The 17,246-nt window shown below is 47.2% G+C and overlaps 1 protein-coding gene across 7 annotated transcripts in view; it reads left to right on the top strand.

Annotated features, from left to right (window-relative positions):
* Nucleotides 1-17,246, top strand: part of TNKS1BP1 (tankyrase 1 binding protein 1) — a 162,787-nt gene that overhangs the window by 35,422 nt on the left and 110,119 nt on the right. The window lies entirely within an intron of this gene.

Below are 17,246 nucleotides of genomic sequence, written 5' to 3'. Positions count from 1 at the left end.
GCGCCCTCAACTGCTTTCCATTGCGGGGACGACCAAACTTCCCGGGGGCATGTCGGAAACGTAGCAAAGGCGGGACTGGGGTGTGCTTAACACATGGGTGTTGTCGGCCAATAATGGAAAAAAAAAGGTCGTCGCTGACGAGCACTTGGCTGACTTTACTTGGTCCATTTTTTCTTGCGACCAAGCCTCAAAAAGGTGCCCCAACTGACCAGATTACCACTGGAGGGAATCGGGGATGACCTCCCCTTACTCCCCCAGTGGTCACTAACCCCCTCCCACCCTCAAAAAAAACTTTTAAAATATTTTTTGCCAGCCTCAAATGTCATACCCAGCTCCCTGACAGCAAGCAGTATGTAGGTCCCTGGAGCAGTTTTAGTGGGTGCAGTGCACTTCAGGCAGGCGGACCCAGGCCCATCCCCCCCCCCACCTGTTAAACTTGTGGTGGTAAATGTGAGCCCTCCAAAACCCACCACAAACCCACTGTACCCACATCTAGGTGCCCCCCTTCATCCCTAAGGGCTATGGTAGTGGTGTATAGTTTTGGGGATTGAGTTTTGGGGGGCTCAGCACACAAGGTAAGGGAGCTATGCACCTGGGAGCTTTTTCTGAAGTCTACTGCAGTGCCCCCTAGGGTGCCCGGTTGGTGTCCTGGCATGTCAGGGGGACCAGTGCACTACGAATGCTGGCTCGTCCCTTGACCCAAAGGGCTTGGATTTGGTTGTTTCTGAGATGGGCGTCCTCGGTTTCCATTATCGCCGAAAATCGGGGACTACCATCTCTAGGAACGACCGTCTCTAAGGTCGACCTAAATGTGGAGATTTGGGCGTCCCCGACCATATTATTGAAACAAAAGATGGCCGCCCATCTTGGGTTTCCCCGCCCCTTCACGGGGACGTCCTGTGAGGACGCCCTCAGGAAAACTTGGGCACTCTGTTCGATTATGCCCCTCCATGTTAACACGATATGCAGTAAAACATTATAGACGGCATAAACAAAGATGGAACATCTAGATAAGATAGATTAATGGAAGTTAGAAAATAAGGGAACTAATTTTAAAGAAAGTTGCACATGAAGTCAGAAAGGTGCATGCATATAATCTCAGCTAGGGAAAGAGTGGATAAGCGAGCCCTGCTGCAATATGTGCAGCCGGTATTAGTCCGTGTGTGACTAACAAGTTAGTTATTTCTTCCATTAAAGGCCTGGGTGAAGAGCCAAGCTTTCATGTGCTTTCTGAAGTTGAGGTGGTCTTGTATTAAGCAAAGCCTTTCAGGGAGTGCATTCCAGAGTGTGGGTGCTACTCCAAAGAAAGCTTGCTGGTGGGTACTGTATTGTGTGATGCCCTTTGGAGAGGGTGTTGTTTGAGATACTTATATAGCAAACATGAAAGTAGAGGAGGACCAATACAATTCCAACTTGAGAGTAATAAGCAGTTTTATTAGTCAGACTCAACACAAATTTGTATTTCAGCACGAGGGCGCCTTCCTCGGGAGTCAACAAATCAATCCAGATGGGTGTGGATATCGGTATATACAAACTCATGCAGACACTTTACAAGGTGTGTGGGGGGAAAAAAACTAAAAAACAGTGTCCTTGGTAATGCAAATACCAACAGAATAAAATATGGTGTGCTGCAACTAAATTACAGGTTTCAAAAAGGACACTTAGGTTTTTTTCACACGCCTTGTAAAGTGTCTTCATGAGTTTCTGTACATCGATATCCACACCCATCAGGATTGATTTGTTGATTCCTTAGGCAGGCAACCTCTGCACTGAAACACAGATCTGCATCAAGTCTGACTAATAAAATTGCTTTTTACCCTTGAGTTGGAATTGTATTGGTCTTCCCCTACTTTCATTTTTGCTCTGTGCCTTGATTCATAGGGTTTCTCTTCTTTTTTTTGTTAGAGATACTCGTATGTCACTGCATTATCATTGTCACAAAACTCCTAGCCACCCACCTGGGGCTACCCCGCTGTCACTTAAAGGCTGCATGTGCTCTACACTAGCATCCTCCTCCCACCAACTGAGTCACAACCGCCTCTGGGCGAGTCTCCCACTCTCAAATTATCCCCACTGATTTCTAGGGACCACACTTCCAGTGGTCCCACAGTTTCCATAAAGCACTCGCAGACCCAACCACCAGGATTCTTTCAGTCCAGACAAGCAGAGTCAACAAACTGAAAATGTTTATTGTCAGAACTTGAACAGTGAAACAGAAAAAGTGCAGTGAGCAAAACAATAACAGGTAACTGAAATATGGACCAATTATAACACTAACTAAACATTTGTATACTATCTAAGTAGTACCTGGGAAGATCAGGAGATATAACTGTTCACAGAGCCTCAGCAAAGAGATCTACTCTCTTTTCTTCCTGACTAAGACTGGAGCAAAAGCCTGTAGCTCCTGGGTAACTTCAAACTCCAGGCCAATTGGAACCCAGAAAAACAACATTTGAAAAATAGCTGGCTACATCACTGCAGGTTACTTCTCTATGTTAACTAAACAAGGAAAGGTCAGTTCTCTGTAATAGCTTTAAGCATAACATGCACCACCTGCTGGCCAAACTAGAGAAATACATTGCAGGAAAATATCAAAGCAATTGTCGCAGGCTTAAAACACACTGTTCTGTCACAATCATTGAGGGTTGCAGCTTCCAGGGCCTCCCTCTTTGAGTGTAGAGACCAGTTCTCATAGGTGTTTTGTATCACAGGATGATGGAGTTGAATGCCCCTGAGAAACACCTTCTTTAGCACTTAGCTCATTTAAACATTCAGGTAGGTCCTTGGTTAACAGTTCATGTCTTCAAGGACATGAACTTTCAGGAGGAGATGGGCCCACCTTTCTAGTACTTTCCCTATTGATTCCGAAAAAGGCACTTCATCTTGCTGAAGGGCTGTTGTCAGTTCCTAACAGGATATTAGCTCACACTGGATCCATCAGACCTCTAGAATTCCTATCTGGTGTGGTGGCAGTAATGCTGATGTAGGTCTGTAGCTCTGCTGAGGCAGTTGTTGAAGACTGTAAGGTAAATTAAGCTTCTCACTCATATAGGGCTTCTCTGCAAGGTGGTTCCCCATGTTTGGGCTGTGAAGGCACTAATGTCACTCACTAAGGTGTGAACCTTCTCTTTGTAGGACTGTGCTTCCTTATGCTACCTTTTTCGTCAAAAAGCCTGCCAGTTGGAACAGTGGCCAGTTTGAATTTTCCAAAACTGTAGAGAAATCACAAACTGGCCTAAAAAGACAAAACACAACTGTTTCACACAAAATCCACCATAGTCAGTGGTTCTCCCATAACTTATTTTTCATTATCTTTTGTGCTGTGGCTACCTTTAATATACTCCATAACTATACTCCAGCATTTTTGCACCAGGATGTCCAGAAGAGGTCAAATAACACAGCAATCACAAAACGTCTCAGGGAACAGATTCTTTATATCCAACCTGCCTTTCCTCTTCCACCCTCTCCCCAAACCAATTCCATCCTGTATGGGCTCTGGAGCTACCGAATTCCCTATTAGAGGCTGCAACAGAAATCACTGACTGAAGTGCCTGGGAACACTGGTTCTTGGGATTCTGCCAGCAATAGCTGGGAGGCTTTAGGCACAGGGAATTGCTCATTCCCTTGCCCTCCAGCTCAAAAATAGTTCACAGTCCATGTGTTTGTTCCAAACCAGAGACATTTACTAAGAAAAATCAAGGTTATACATTAGTACAGTAACTGTGTAGACGAACTCAAGGTCTGTAAAGTTCAGTTTTCAATCCTCATCAATTAAACACTTTGGCAGGAAAAACACATGGAAGGGAATTTTATATAACAGGGTGCAGGAGAAATGTAGATATGTTAAACCTCTTTTATAAAGGGAAATGTATGCACATATCTGTGTTTTGATAAAATAACCCCATTGAGTTAGACATGTTCAAATATCTGGAGGTTTTTTTTTAATGAACTCAAATGTATGAGTGCAAATTGTGCCCAGTCCCCACTCATAGGAATGCTAGTGCTCAGCTTAGAGAAACTTATGCATATGGAAAGGTGTGTATTCAGATGCTTACACACATAAACCTCCTGGCAACTTTATACAGAAATGCTTTTTATTTATTTACTAGTAAAAAAGGCCCGTTTCTGACACAAATGAAACGGGCGCTAGCAAGGTTTTCCTCGGAGTGTGTATGTTTGAGAGAGTGTATGTGAGAGTGACTGTGTGTGAGAGAGAGTGAATCTGCGAGTGTATGTGTGAGAGAGAGAGAGAGAGAGTGAGTCTGGGTGCGAGTGTGTCTGTGAGAAACTGTGTGCAAGTGTGTTTGTGAGACAGTGTGAGAGAGAGAGAGAGTGTGTTTCACACAGATAGAGTGTGTGCGAGAGAGAGAGTGTGTGTGAGACACAGACTCTCAGTCTCACAGAGTGTATGAGACCAAGAGAGTGTGTGCAGGGCCGTGCCTAGGGTCTCCGGCGCCCCCCTGCAGTTGGCCCCGCCGGCGCGCCCCCCCCCCCCCGAAAACGATCGCTACACTACCCGCCCTCTTCTCCCCAGATCCTTTCTGACATCAGAAGAAGGCGGAATCGAGCGAAGGGAAGAGACTGACACGTCGGGGCGGGGGAGCGCCGCCTCCTCACTAACGCTACGCTGCCACACGCCGGAGAGGTAAATTTAAACAAAAAAAAAAGGACAAGGATCTGGGGAGAAGAGGGCGAGGTAAGCATGGTGCGGCGGGGCGCCCCCCAGAGGATGGTGCCCTCCTGCCATGCTTACCTCGCTTACCGTGTCGGCACGGCCCTGAGTGTGTGAGTGACTGTGTGACACATAGAGAGTGAATGTGATACAATGTGAGACATAGAGTGTGTGAGAGACAGTGTGTGAGAGTGAGAGAGAGAGAGTGTGTGTGTGACAGAGATGCCTCCGCCCCCCTTCTTTCTCTCTGGTGTCTGAGCATTACTGTGCAGGACGCTGAGCTCTGGCTGTGCTTCAAGGAACTGACCAATCCTATTTAATAGAATGCACCTCCAACATTCTGAAGCCGAGAAACCTCATGTGGTTGGTCACTTCTGATTGTGACGAACCCGGAAGTACATGATGTCAATTCAGGAGATGGATACAGAGAGCAGGAATGCCTCAGCCATGCAGTCAGCTTCAGAATGTTGGAGGGGCATTTTATTATATAGGATTTATTACATTTATAGCCCGCCTTTATCCAAGGCGGATAACAATATTCACATACATAGTCTTCTTGAACATGTAACAATCAATAAGCACCTTAAGAATCCACAGACTTTCAAATCTCAAGAAATCTGGATCCCCCATTGTTCCCTCTAAGATTTGTTTCTCTCCAAATATAATACGTGATTTATATAAATACTACTACTACTACTACTACTTAACATTTCTAAAGCGCTACTAGGGTTACGCAGCGCTGTACAATTTAACATGGAAAGACAGTTAAAACACATCTCCAGCCACTGTCATCGCACATCAGAACATCCCTCCTTATACTGTTATAATCTTATAATATCTGAAAAATTGCAGCCTCAAAAAAAAATCAAAAACTCAAGCAGTTCCAATAATTCAGAATATCGGAAGAACTGATATGTTATTTCAATCTGCCAAACTTCGGACCATGATCTTCCGTGTCTTTGGGAGCCCATTTCCATCGACAGATGCAGAGCTACAGATTTCCAACCAAACCATTTCGTTCACACTCCCAACTCAGATCCAAGTTTCACCACATAGCTGTAGCTTCTTTAGGGGATAACTAGAAAAACAACAACATATTCTCAAGTCTTTATTCATGCCATAAGATTTCCACAGCACTTCTTAGGGAGTCTTTAAGTGCACTAACATTTTTAGCTCACACTAAAAATCATCTGGTGCTAAACACAGAAATTCCTATGGGCATCTCAGTATTTAGTGCCAGCTGATTTTTTTTTGTGCAAGCTAAAAATGCTAGTGCACCTTAGTAAAAGACCCCCCCTTAATATGATTTACAGTAGGCTGTGCACTTCTTTGCTCCAAGAAGACGCCTGGCAGTGGTGTAACCAAGGGTGGGCCCAGGCCCACCCAGTAGCCACACACCTATGATGTGGCTGGCAGGGATTCCCAAGCCCAACCAGCTGAAAACTCCCAACAACTGTTCCTCCTGCATACCTTGTAAATAGCAGATCTTCACCTGCAGCAAGCAGTGACTGATATATACTGCTCGCACCAACCCCACAGCCTTTCCCAGGGCCGTGCCAATACGGTAAGCGGGGTAAGCATGGCAGGGGGGCGCCGTCCTTTGGGGGGCGCCGCCGCACCATGCTTACCTCGCCCTCCCACTCCCATTGCCCAACTGCCCGCACCCTCTTCTCTCCCGCAGCAAGATCCCTTTCCTTTTTTAATCCTTTTAATTTTACCTCCGTCCGGCAGCGCAGCATCAGTGCAGGAGGCAGCGCTCCCGATGTGTCTAGCCTTCCCTTTCGCTCATGTTCCGCCTTCTTCTGACGTCATTTTCTTGACGTCAGAAGAAGGCGGAACATGAGTGAAGGGGAAGGCTAGACACATTGGGAGTGCCGCCTCCTGCACTGACGCTGCGCCTGCGCTGCCGGACGGAGGTAAATTTAAAAGAAAAAAAAAGGAAAGGGATGTTGGAAGGGGGGGGGAGAAGAGGGCGGGCAGTTAGGACATGGGAGTGGGAGGGCAGGGGAGAGAGGAGCATGTGAGGGCAGGGTTCATGGAAGGGAGAGAGGGGAATTGCTGGATAGGGTCAGGGATGAATGGAGGGGGCAAGGGACAGATGGGCATGGATGGATGGGAAGGTAGGGCTCAGGGAGAGAGGGGAATTGCTGGATAGGGATGAATGGAGGGGGCAGGGGACAGATGGGCATGGATGGATATGGATTGCAGGGCAGGGCTCAGGGAGAGAGGGGAATTGCTGGATAGGGATGAATGGAGGGGGCAAGGGACAGATGGGCATGGATGGATGGGCGGGTAGGGCTCAGGGAGAGAGGGGAATTGCTGGATAGGGATGAATGGAGGGGGCAGGGGACAGATGGTCATAGATTGGGAGGCAGGGCTCAGGGAGAGAGGGGAATTGCTGGATAGGGATGAATGGAGGGGGCAGGGGACAGATGGTCATAGATTGGGAGGCAGGGCTCAGGGAGAGAGGGGAATTCTGGATAGGGATGAATGGAGGGGGCAGGGGACAGATGGGTATGGATGGATATGGATTGCAGGGCAGGGCTCAGGGAGAGAGGGGAATTGCTGGATAGGGTCAGGGATGAATGGAGGGGGCAAGGGACAGATGGGCATGGATGGATGGGAGGGTAGGGCTCAGGGAGAGAGGGGAATTGCTGGATAGGGATGAATGGAGGGGGCAGGGGACAGATGGGCATGGATGGGCATGGATTGGGAGGGCAGGGCTCAGGGAGAGAGGGGAATTGCTGGATAGGGATGAATGGAGGGGGCAGGAGACAGATGGGCATGGATGGATATGGATTGCAGGGCAGGGCTCAGGGAGAGAGGAGAAATTGCTGGACATAAAGGGGAGGGAAGAGAGATGAAGGAGATGAAATGAGGGAAAAGGAAGAGAGGAGAAAAACTGCACATGGATGAAGAAAATAGGCAGAAGCTGAGGACCAGAAATGAAGAAGAAAGGAGGAAAGGAAAGAAATAAATGGAAAGGAAGCCCTGGAAACAGAGTTAAGAGGACAGATAGCAGCAGAATCAGATACTGGGCCAGAATGATCGGAAAAAGAAAGTCACCAGACAACAAAGGTAGAAAAAATCATTTTATTTTCATTTTAGTGTTTGGAATATGTCCACTTTGAGAATTTACATCTGCTATCTTATTTTGCAATGTATAGCAATTTGTTTCTAAGAATATTGCTGACAATTCCTGTCAGTGTGGCAAGCGGTGAGAGATCATTTTCACCGGGGGGGGGGGGGGGGGCGCCAACTGATAGTCTGCAGGGGGGCGCCACAGACACTAGGCACGGCCCTGGCCTTCCCTCTGACATATTCCTGCCTATCTGGAAATAGGAAGTTGCATCAGTGGGAAGGGTGTGGGGCCAACATGAGCAGTGTGTTTTAGTTGCTGCTCGCTGCCAGTGAAAATCTGCTATGTAAAACTTATGCGGGAGAGGGGGGATGTTTGAGAGACCATATGGCATGCAGGTGATCAAAGAAGAGACCAAATCACCTGTGGGGCGGGGCAGGGCGGGGTTCTTCTGCCCACCCATCTTGGACCCAGGCTCACCCAAAATTGGGTATCTGGCTACGCCCCCGACGCCCGGTAAAACTCAGGACATTCCAACAGTGGCCAATCCAGGTCACAAATACCTGGCAAGATCCCAAAAAAGTACAAAACATTTTATACTGCTTATCCCCAGAAATAGTGGATTTTTCCCAAGTCCAATTTAATAATGGTCTATAGACTTTTCCTTTAGGAAGCCATCCAAACCTTTTAAAAACTCTGCTAGGTCCCCTGGCAACAATGTGTTCCATTCAGAATTTGATCATCATAACTAAAATGGGGATCAGACTCCCTGTTATAGGAGACAGCTTGTCCCATAGTGTCCCCCAGAAGGGGGCATTTGAAAATGTAAGACACACAGTCCCCTGAGCCTTACTATAGTGCTATGTGAAAATTCAAATCTCATGTTTTTCAGTGGTGGTTTTGCCAAGTCCCTGCAGTGATATCATTGTTTTGTGGCTGGGTGTGCCTTGCTTTGTGAGCCTGTGTCGAGTATGATCCATGCAGGTCTTCACAGGGAACACAAGAGCATGTACAAGTGTGTATGTGATTGCATGTACCTAATTAACCTGTCTGGAATTCGGCCTTTCTGAGCTGGCAGGAAATCTCCACTCAGTGGTAGATATGGGCTGCAGTTTGCCTCCTATTTCCTCACTGTGCTGTTTTGGCAGTTCTTTGGGAAAAAAGTGCAGACACCACCCACTTGGCAAGCAGATTGGCTGTTTCAGAAGTATAAGAGCAATAGCCTGGCTGGCACACGTTTCTGGGTGGAGAAAAGACTCAGGATAACCCTCTCATCATCTTTAATCATAATTCTTGTTACTTACTCTGTGTAAAATAGCTTCAGTCCCTGTTGCTGGCAATCTGCAGGAAATGTCTAACATAGTTGCTGTTACTTTGGACATATCTTTGGTCTCTTTTGCTGGTGCTTGATCAATATTTGCAGTCACACCTGCTGAAATTTTGAGCCTGTCCAAGGCAATCAGCTTCCTGCATAATCTGATTGCCTGTCTCTTTAATGCACTCTCATTACTATGTATATCCACTTCTCCGTCTCTCTCTCTCTCTGTGTGTATATATATATATACTAGTAAAAAAGGCCCGTTTCTGACACAAATGAAACGGGCGCTAGCAAGGTTTTCCTGGGAGTGTGTATGTTTCATAGAGTGTGTGTGAGAGTGTCTGTGTGAGTGAGAGTGTGTCTGTTACAGAGTATGTGTGTGTGACATTGAGAGTGTATGCGAGTGCGTATGTGAGGCACAGTGAGTGTGAGAGAGTGTTTCACACAGATACAGTGTTTGAGAGACTGTGTATGTGAGACAGTGTGAGAGAGTACGTGTACCATACACATACTGTCTGTGAGATCGAGTGTATGAGATTGAGAGTGTTTGAGAGTGACTGTGTGACAGAGAGAGTGAATGTGAGACATAGCGTGTGTTGTAAGTGTATAAGAGTGAGAGAGACACTGACTGTGAGTGAGTGAGAGAGAGAGAGAGATTGTGTGTGTGACAGAGATACCTCCCCCCTGCCTGTTTGTGTTGGGTAGACCAGCTCCCCCTGCCTCTTCCGCTGTGTGCTCGCAGGACCCCTCCCCCATGCTGTCAGTTGCCGTGCTCACAGGTCTCCCTCCACCCCTCCTGTCAGGTGTCTTGATCTGCCGTTCGTCTTTGGTCTCAGGACCCCCTCACCCCCATCTGTGGTGTGAAGAGCCATTGTGGACCTCATCCTCCGTATGGCCACTCCCTCTCATGTTTATTTTCCCCCTCCTGTGTGGTGTGAGGACCCCCGTCCCCTGTGGCCTGAGGACCCCTTCCACCTCTGTAGTCTGAGGTCCGACCCCTGCCGCCACGCCCCTGCCGAAGTCACAACCGCTGACCTCTCTCCCCCCCCCCCCCCCGACAGGGTGCCATCGTGCCTCCCCCCCTCCAAAACCTGAAGTACTTCCATAAAGCTGTAGGAAAATAAGTGGCAAGTGGTGCAGAGCTCAGTGAAACCCCCTTACCAGAGCTGCAGCATGTAAAGCTGCAACGCGCCCACCTCGTCGCCAGAGAGAAGCCTCGGTCCACAACTTCAATAGCGGAGCGGGAAGGAACTGGCAGGCTCTGTTGTAGAATGATGTAAAAGCAAAGGCGTAGTTTGACTGTTTCATTTGGGGGGGCAAAGGAAGGGGCGGGGCATATTAGCATATTCATTTGCATATATGTATATGCAAATTATGCTAATATGGAGGAAGGAAGGGAGCAAGAGCTGGCTTTTTTGGGAATAACCAGTGTTCGTTTGCCAATGGATAGCAACTGAATCGGAGAGGCAGCGGGTTTGGCGGCAGGCAGTGGTGTTCTGGTAAATGTTTAACAACAGGCTCTCCCCCCGGTCCCCCTCTGCGCCCCCCCCCCAAATTGCAGAGGTGGCTATAGCCGGGGAGAGAGCCTGGGGGGGGCGGTATAAATAAGTAAATATAAACTTTTAATGTTGAGCACCTGATTGTCAAAGTGAACATATTCCAAACACTATAATGAAAATAAAATGATTTTTTTCTACCTTTGTTGTCTGGTGACTGTTTTTCTGATCATGCTGGTCCAGTATCTGATTCTGCTTCTATCTGTCCTCTTAACTCCGTTTCCAGGGCTTCCTTTCCATTTATTTCTTTCCTCCTTTCTTCTTCATTTCTGGTCCTCAGCTTCTGCCTATTTTCTTCATCCATGTGCAGTTTTTCTCCTCTCTTCCTTTTCCCTCATCTCATCTCCTTCCTCACTCTTTCCTCCCCTGCATACATGTCCAGCATTTCTTTTCTCTCCCCTGCCCTCCATCCACCCATGTCCAGCGACCCTTCTCTCCCTTTGCCCTGCAAGCACCCATACTCAGCGACCCTCCTTTCCCCTGCCCCCATGCCCAGTGGCCCTCCTTTCCCCTGCCCTCCATCCACCCATGTCCAGCAGTGACTCTCCTCTCCCCTGCCCCCATGCCCAGTGGCCCTCCTTTCCCCTGCCCTCCATCCACCCAGTCCAGCAGTGACCCTCCTCTCCCCTGTCCCCATACCCAGTGGCCCTCCTTTCCCCTGCCCTCCATCCACTCAGTCCAGCAGTGACCCTCCTCTCCCCTGTCCCCATGCCCAGTGGCCCTCCTGTCCCCTGCCCTCCATCCACTCAGTCCAGCAGTGACCCTCCTCTCCCCTGTCCCCATACCCAGTGGCCCTCCTTTCCCCTGCCCTCCATCCACTCAGTCCAGCAGTGACCCTCCTCTCCCCTGTCCTCATACCCAGTGGCCCTCCTTTCCTCTGCCCTCCATCCACCCAGTCCAGCAGTGACCCTCCTCTCCCCTGTCCCCATACCCAGTGGCCCTCCTTTCCCCTGCCCTCCATCCACTCAGTCCAGCAGTGACCCTCCTCTCCCCTGTCCCCATACCCAGTGGGCCTCCTTTCCCCTGCCCATCCACCCAGTCCAGCAGTGACCCTCCTCTCCCCTGTCCCCATGCCCAGTGACCCTCCTCTCCCCTGCCCTCTCTTCATCCCGCCCTCTCCCCGTTCCTTCTCCTCCCCCCCCCCCCCCGCAGCGAGCCAGTTCTTCTTCCTCCCTCCGGATCCGTCCCTCACCATCTTCGAATTCTTCACCTGCCCGCTAAGCGCTGACTCTCCCCTGCCGGTTCGCGCTTCAAAATGGCCGCCGAGACTTCAGCAGAAGTCTCGCGAGGCCGCCTCTGGAAGTCTCAGCGGCCATTTTTAAAGTGCGAACCAGCAGGGGAGAGAGCGCTAGTGGGCAGGCAAAGGATTCGAAGATCAGGTGGGTGAGGGACGGATCCGGAGGGAGGGAGGGAGGAGAGCCGGCTCACGGGGGAGGAGAAGGAACGGGGAGAGGGCGGGGCGAAGGGAGAGCTGCCTGGTGCCGGCCCTGCATTTGGGGGGGCATTGCCCCCCCCCCAGTCTACGCCCATGTATAAAAGGAACATCTATATATAAATAAAACCCACCTCAAACATTCTGAAGCTCACTCCGTCAGGGCCGTGAGGGGACAGGGGATGTGCATTTTTGTCGGGTGGGGAGTTTCGTGTGTTGATGCGGCTAGTGGGGGGGGGGGTCTGTGTTTGGCGGCTCCCTGATACTTGGTCCGGTGCAGTGACAGTTGATGTCCACATAGGGGGAGGAGTAGGGAAACACGCTCCGCGTGTTTCCCTACTCCTCCCCTTTGGTTTGGAATCAGCTGTCACAGATGTCAGTGCATTGTAGTCTGTGGAGACGACCTGAACGTTGTGACGCTGGCTGTGGGCGGGCACGACGTCAGCACGACGTCACTGCGTTTTGACGTGAGGGCGGGGCACTTTAAAAGTGGCTACAGAGCTTCGAACTTACGAACCCTGAAGCCACAAAGTGTGCCTTAGAACGTTGAGGGTGCGTTTTATGTACAGATGGGGCGTGGCTGAGGGCGGACCTATGAGTGAGGGTGAGTGTTCCTGATACCCTAGCCTACCAAGAGTCCTACCAAGAGTGCAGGAGTTCAGTGCTTTACTGCCACGGAGTGAGCTTCAGAATGTTTGAGGTGGGTTTTATTTATATATATATATATATATATATATATATATATATATATATATATATATATATATATATATATACAAATGCTGATCTATAGATTCTTCCATCAAAGCTGTTCTACTTCATCACATTAGTCCAGCAAATACCCCACAAATAACGTTTCCTATCTCAGTTCACTTCAAGAACACCGAGCAGACTCTGGCCATATATTGTCACTTACACATGGAAAATGTTTGTAATTTATAACATAAACTTAAATATTCTTATATCCTGAGGTCAGGCCTTTTTGAATCTCCTATAAATATTATTGCTGGTATATGGTAGTGAGAGACAATTCTCCTGTCCACATTTATTCAGTGTTAAAATATAAGTTGAATACACATACTTTTGTATTTCTAGTCCACTGTTTTGATTTTTGCTCTGATTTTTGCTCAAGGTGGTTTAGAACATTTTTTAGGTATATATCCCTGTCTCAAAGAGTTTATCTGAATGGGTACCAGAGGAAACTGGAGATAATTGGGGGACAATTTTCAGTATGTGTGTGCAATTGCAAAGTTGGTGAGTAGGTTTTACCTGCAGGCTTCACATCAATTTTGGAAAATTGGAAAACAGTTCCAGTTTGTCCTGATCTTATTTAAACTTACATTACCCAGATTGCTATGGCCTAAAATACAAATCTACCTATGCATCCAGCTTCTCCTTCATTGGCACACAGCTATGGAATGCGTTGCCCAAACTCTTAAAATCAACTCAGAACCATCTCAATTTCAGGAAATTACTGAAGACATCCTTATTCCAGAAGGCTTATCCTCCAGACTCAACTTAAGTTACTGTTTTTTTTTATCATAGCAAAATTTTTGGACCTTATTGATCTTTTATTATCTCTTATTATCATTGTTGTTTTATACAATACTTATACGATCACTACCTTACTTTACATTGTTTAACTGTATTTTACTGAACTGTAGTTTGCCCTACGGTATTGTGTAGGCCACATTGAGCCTGTGACTAGTGGGAAAATGTAGGGTATAAATGTGTTAAATAAATAAATTTTTAGAAAATAGCCTTGGTGGAAAATGCACACGTGCGTGTGCACACACAGATTATACCTGCTGTTTGTGCAAGTGCTTTTTCTACACAAATGTATGCACATAATTAAAAAATGCAAATGTATGTGCCCCAATGCATCCTTGTATTTACATAACCATATGCATGTAGTGGCAGTTTTCAGAAAGATAGAAAAATGGTTTTTAATCCCTCGTGTTGTGACAATAAAAGCTCTTTTGCACCATTTCTTCTGGTCTGCTCTTCTTTTGCCAGTTTTTAAAAACCGGTCAGTTCTGCACAAAAAAACCCTGTTTAGTGCATGGAGATACCTTTTGAAAATCGCTGATGCGATTTGCCAAGATTTACAGTGGGAGACATGGGACTTAAACCTTCGTTAACAGCTAATCGCTTTAACCGCTAGGCCAATCCTTAAATAACATTTAAGTTTAAATCCTGTTGGCCCTTCCTGCCCATCTTTTTCAGGTACTTAAATGCCCTAATTATTTTAAAGAGAGAATTTTTCATCTCATTCAGATGATTATGGTTGGTTTGCTTGTTCCCTGTATTTTGCTTCAGGCAGGATTAGTTTTGATACTGTCTCTGTGAATGCTGTGCTTGCTTCTGCAGAAAGAAACGGGTTTGAACATATGTTCCGTTATTTCCTGCCCAGTGAAATTGTACTTGGTGTCCCGACCGCCGATACTTAGCGCCACCTAACTGCACAGAGCCTCTGAATGTCTGCTCTAACCGCTGTAGTATTGCCTGGTTAGGGCCGAGGTGGTCTGTGGGTGTAACTGGGAAAGAACTGGCAGTTGTGCAGGCACTGGTCATATTGAATGCAGTATCCACATAGCTATGTGGACAAATAGGACCATTCAAAAAGTGGTCCTATCTTATGCCTGCTTAGCTATACAAATGCTGGAACTTAATAATAGCTGGCACCTACATAGCTTCTGGGTCAGCAGCTAACCCCCGAATATTCGATGCTGATGTCAGGACATAACCCTGACAATTTTCAAATGCTTAAAAGTGTCTGTCAGCCACAGGCTGAATACAGGCCTCTAGGAGTGGAGGAGTGGCCTAATGGTTAGTGGGGCTTTGATCCAGGCAACCTGGGTTCAGTTCCCACTGCAGTTCCTTGTGACCATGGGCAAGTCACCTAATCCTCCATTACCCTAGATACAAAAACCTAGGGGTCCTTTTACTAAGGTGTGCTGAAAAATGGCTTGCGCTGGTGTAGATGCATGTATTGGACACGCGCATGTCCATTTTTCAGCCTGCCTGCAAAAAAGGCCTGTTTATTTTGTTTTGGTCAAAAATGGACGTGCAGCAAAATAAAAATTGGTACGCATCCATTTTGGGCCTGAAACCTTACCGCCACCCATTGACCTAGCGGTAAATTCTCATGCGTTAACTGGGCGATAGTGGTCTATGCGCATACAATGGCAATTACTGCACGGTTAGCGCCGCACACCGGAAAATTTCATGGGCGCGCGTAAAAAATGAAATTACTGCCCGGCCACGCAGTAGCTGGGCGGTAGTTCAAAATTGACGCATGTAGGATGCACGTACGCACCTAAGTGGCTTGGTAAAAGGGTCCCTTAGGTTGTGAGCCCTCTAGGGACAGAGAAAGTAACTGCATATAATGTGTACAGCGCTGACTGTATCTTGTAGTGCTCTAGAAATGATTATTAGTAGGAGGAGTTTATTTTGCTGTATAGAAGTATAACACATTGCTCAGTCTCGCCTCCTGTACTGGCAGGAGATGCCAAGGAGAGAGGGGAGGGCAGGTGGGGAAATGACTAGGAATTGCTCTGGGATGTAAAGTATAGGAGGTTAAGGAGAGCTCACAGCACTCACAAATACCACAGAACTAAAACTAAATTTTGCATGTTGTGTTGCCAAGTTGGACTGAAAAGAGAACAATGCTGGTTTAAACTAAAAATGAATGACCCTATGCATACCCTCCAAGATTTGAGCACACTAGGGACAGAGAAAACTGTTTTGGCTGTACAGCTGAAAGGTGGTACATCAAATCCATGACCTTTTCTTTTCCTTTCCAGGGTAATTTATATGACAGAATGTGTAGGCTGTGAAAGCACGTAAATGCATATATTCTGCTTGGTTTAAGTCCTCTACAAAATTCTTCCCCCCCCCAAATCTCCCGCAAAATGTATGCCTGCTCCAAGACAGGTGCAACTCTTTTCTCCTCCAAATCAGAAGCATAGCCAAGTTTTGACATCAGGGGTAGCAGACCTTTTCTAAAATGGGTGCCAGTGCAAGGCTGCAGGCCCAGTTCACATAGGCACCATTTCATTCAAAATCTGTTTGGGAGAGCTGCTGCTTCCCTTGCACCCCTCCTAGCTATACCTCTGCCCCAAATTCCTATACAGTTGTTTCCATTGGCTGCTTCTTACAGATGTACAACATTCTTCATTAGAGGTCCCTCAAGCAATCCAGAGGTAGCTTTGGCTCCCACCTCTGGCTCTCCTTCCTTGTACTCTTCCTAGTTGTCACCTTCTTTCTGCTTTCCATATAGTTCTGACCCCTTTCCCCTTTCCCAAATTCCTGCTTTTCTTCCATCCTGTTTCACACTTCCTTTACATTTCAAGCTCAGCCTTTATTCATCCTCCTATCTTTGTCTGTAACATTAAATTACTAGCCCCCTTTCTAAGGGCCAGTGTAAAAGTGTTGGATTCTCTAAGTATCCTTCAGTCTTGTGCCACCCCCCCCCCCCCTACCAAAGGTGACATGCTTTTAAACTTACACACATACACAACAAAGTTTAATAGTTTTAATATGTATATAAATTCACATACGTACAAATGAGGGCAGTTTTCTAAAGTCATTTACCAAGGTAAATGGGTTAACTGAAAACTGTGCACTCTTCCTCCAGGTGAAATTATGCATTGCTGGTTCTTTGCATTTTTGCAAGGTTGTCAGGTTTTATGGTTTTGCTTTGACTGCAGCTTCTCTTTGCCCCCCCCCCCCCCTTCAGAAGCTGCTGTCCCAGATAACCAATGATTTTCCATCTTCCTCATTCACCCTCTGTCTCTTCCTGCTGCTCTTCACACTCTTTGCACCCGTCCATGCACCCTTCTGACTTTTCTTCCTTGATGCATATCCTTGTTCCTTTTTCCCAAGTGTTGGATTCTTCTGGTAGACACATGGTGCTTGTTTTAACAACAGATGTGTCCTATAATTCTGCTCTTGACACATTTTTTTTTGTCAGTTTAAGCATCTGTAGTTTTGGTGAGCTACAGAGAGAAGGCAAACAAGTTCAAATCCACGAGCAACAGAATGGGAAAGAGAGTAAAGCATGACAGTAGAGAAGAGTGTGAGCCTGACCTAACGAGACAGAGCACTTGGAGGACACAAAAATGAGAAAAATTCCATTGCTTGCTCTTCCCTATCTGGATATCTGGGCCCTGAGCACTGTGCACCAT

This window comes from Microcaecilia unicolor, chromosome 1 (genome assembly GCF_901765095.1).
Source record: "Microcaecilia unicolor chromosome 1, aMicUni1.1, whole genome shotgun sequence".
Classification (NCBI taxonomy): domain Eukaryota; kingdom Metazoa; phylum Chordata; class Amphibia; order Gymnophiona; family Siphonopidae; genus Microcaecilia; species Microcaecilia unicolor.
This window is presented reverse-complemented; position numbering and strand designations above follow the sequence as displayed.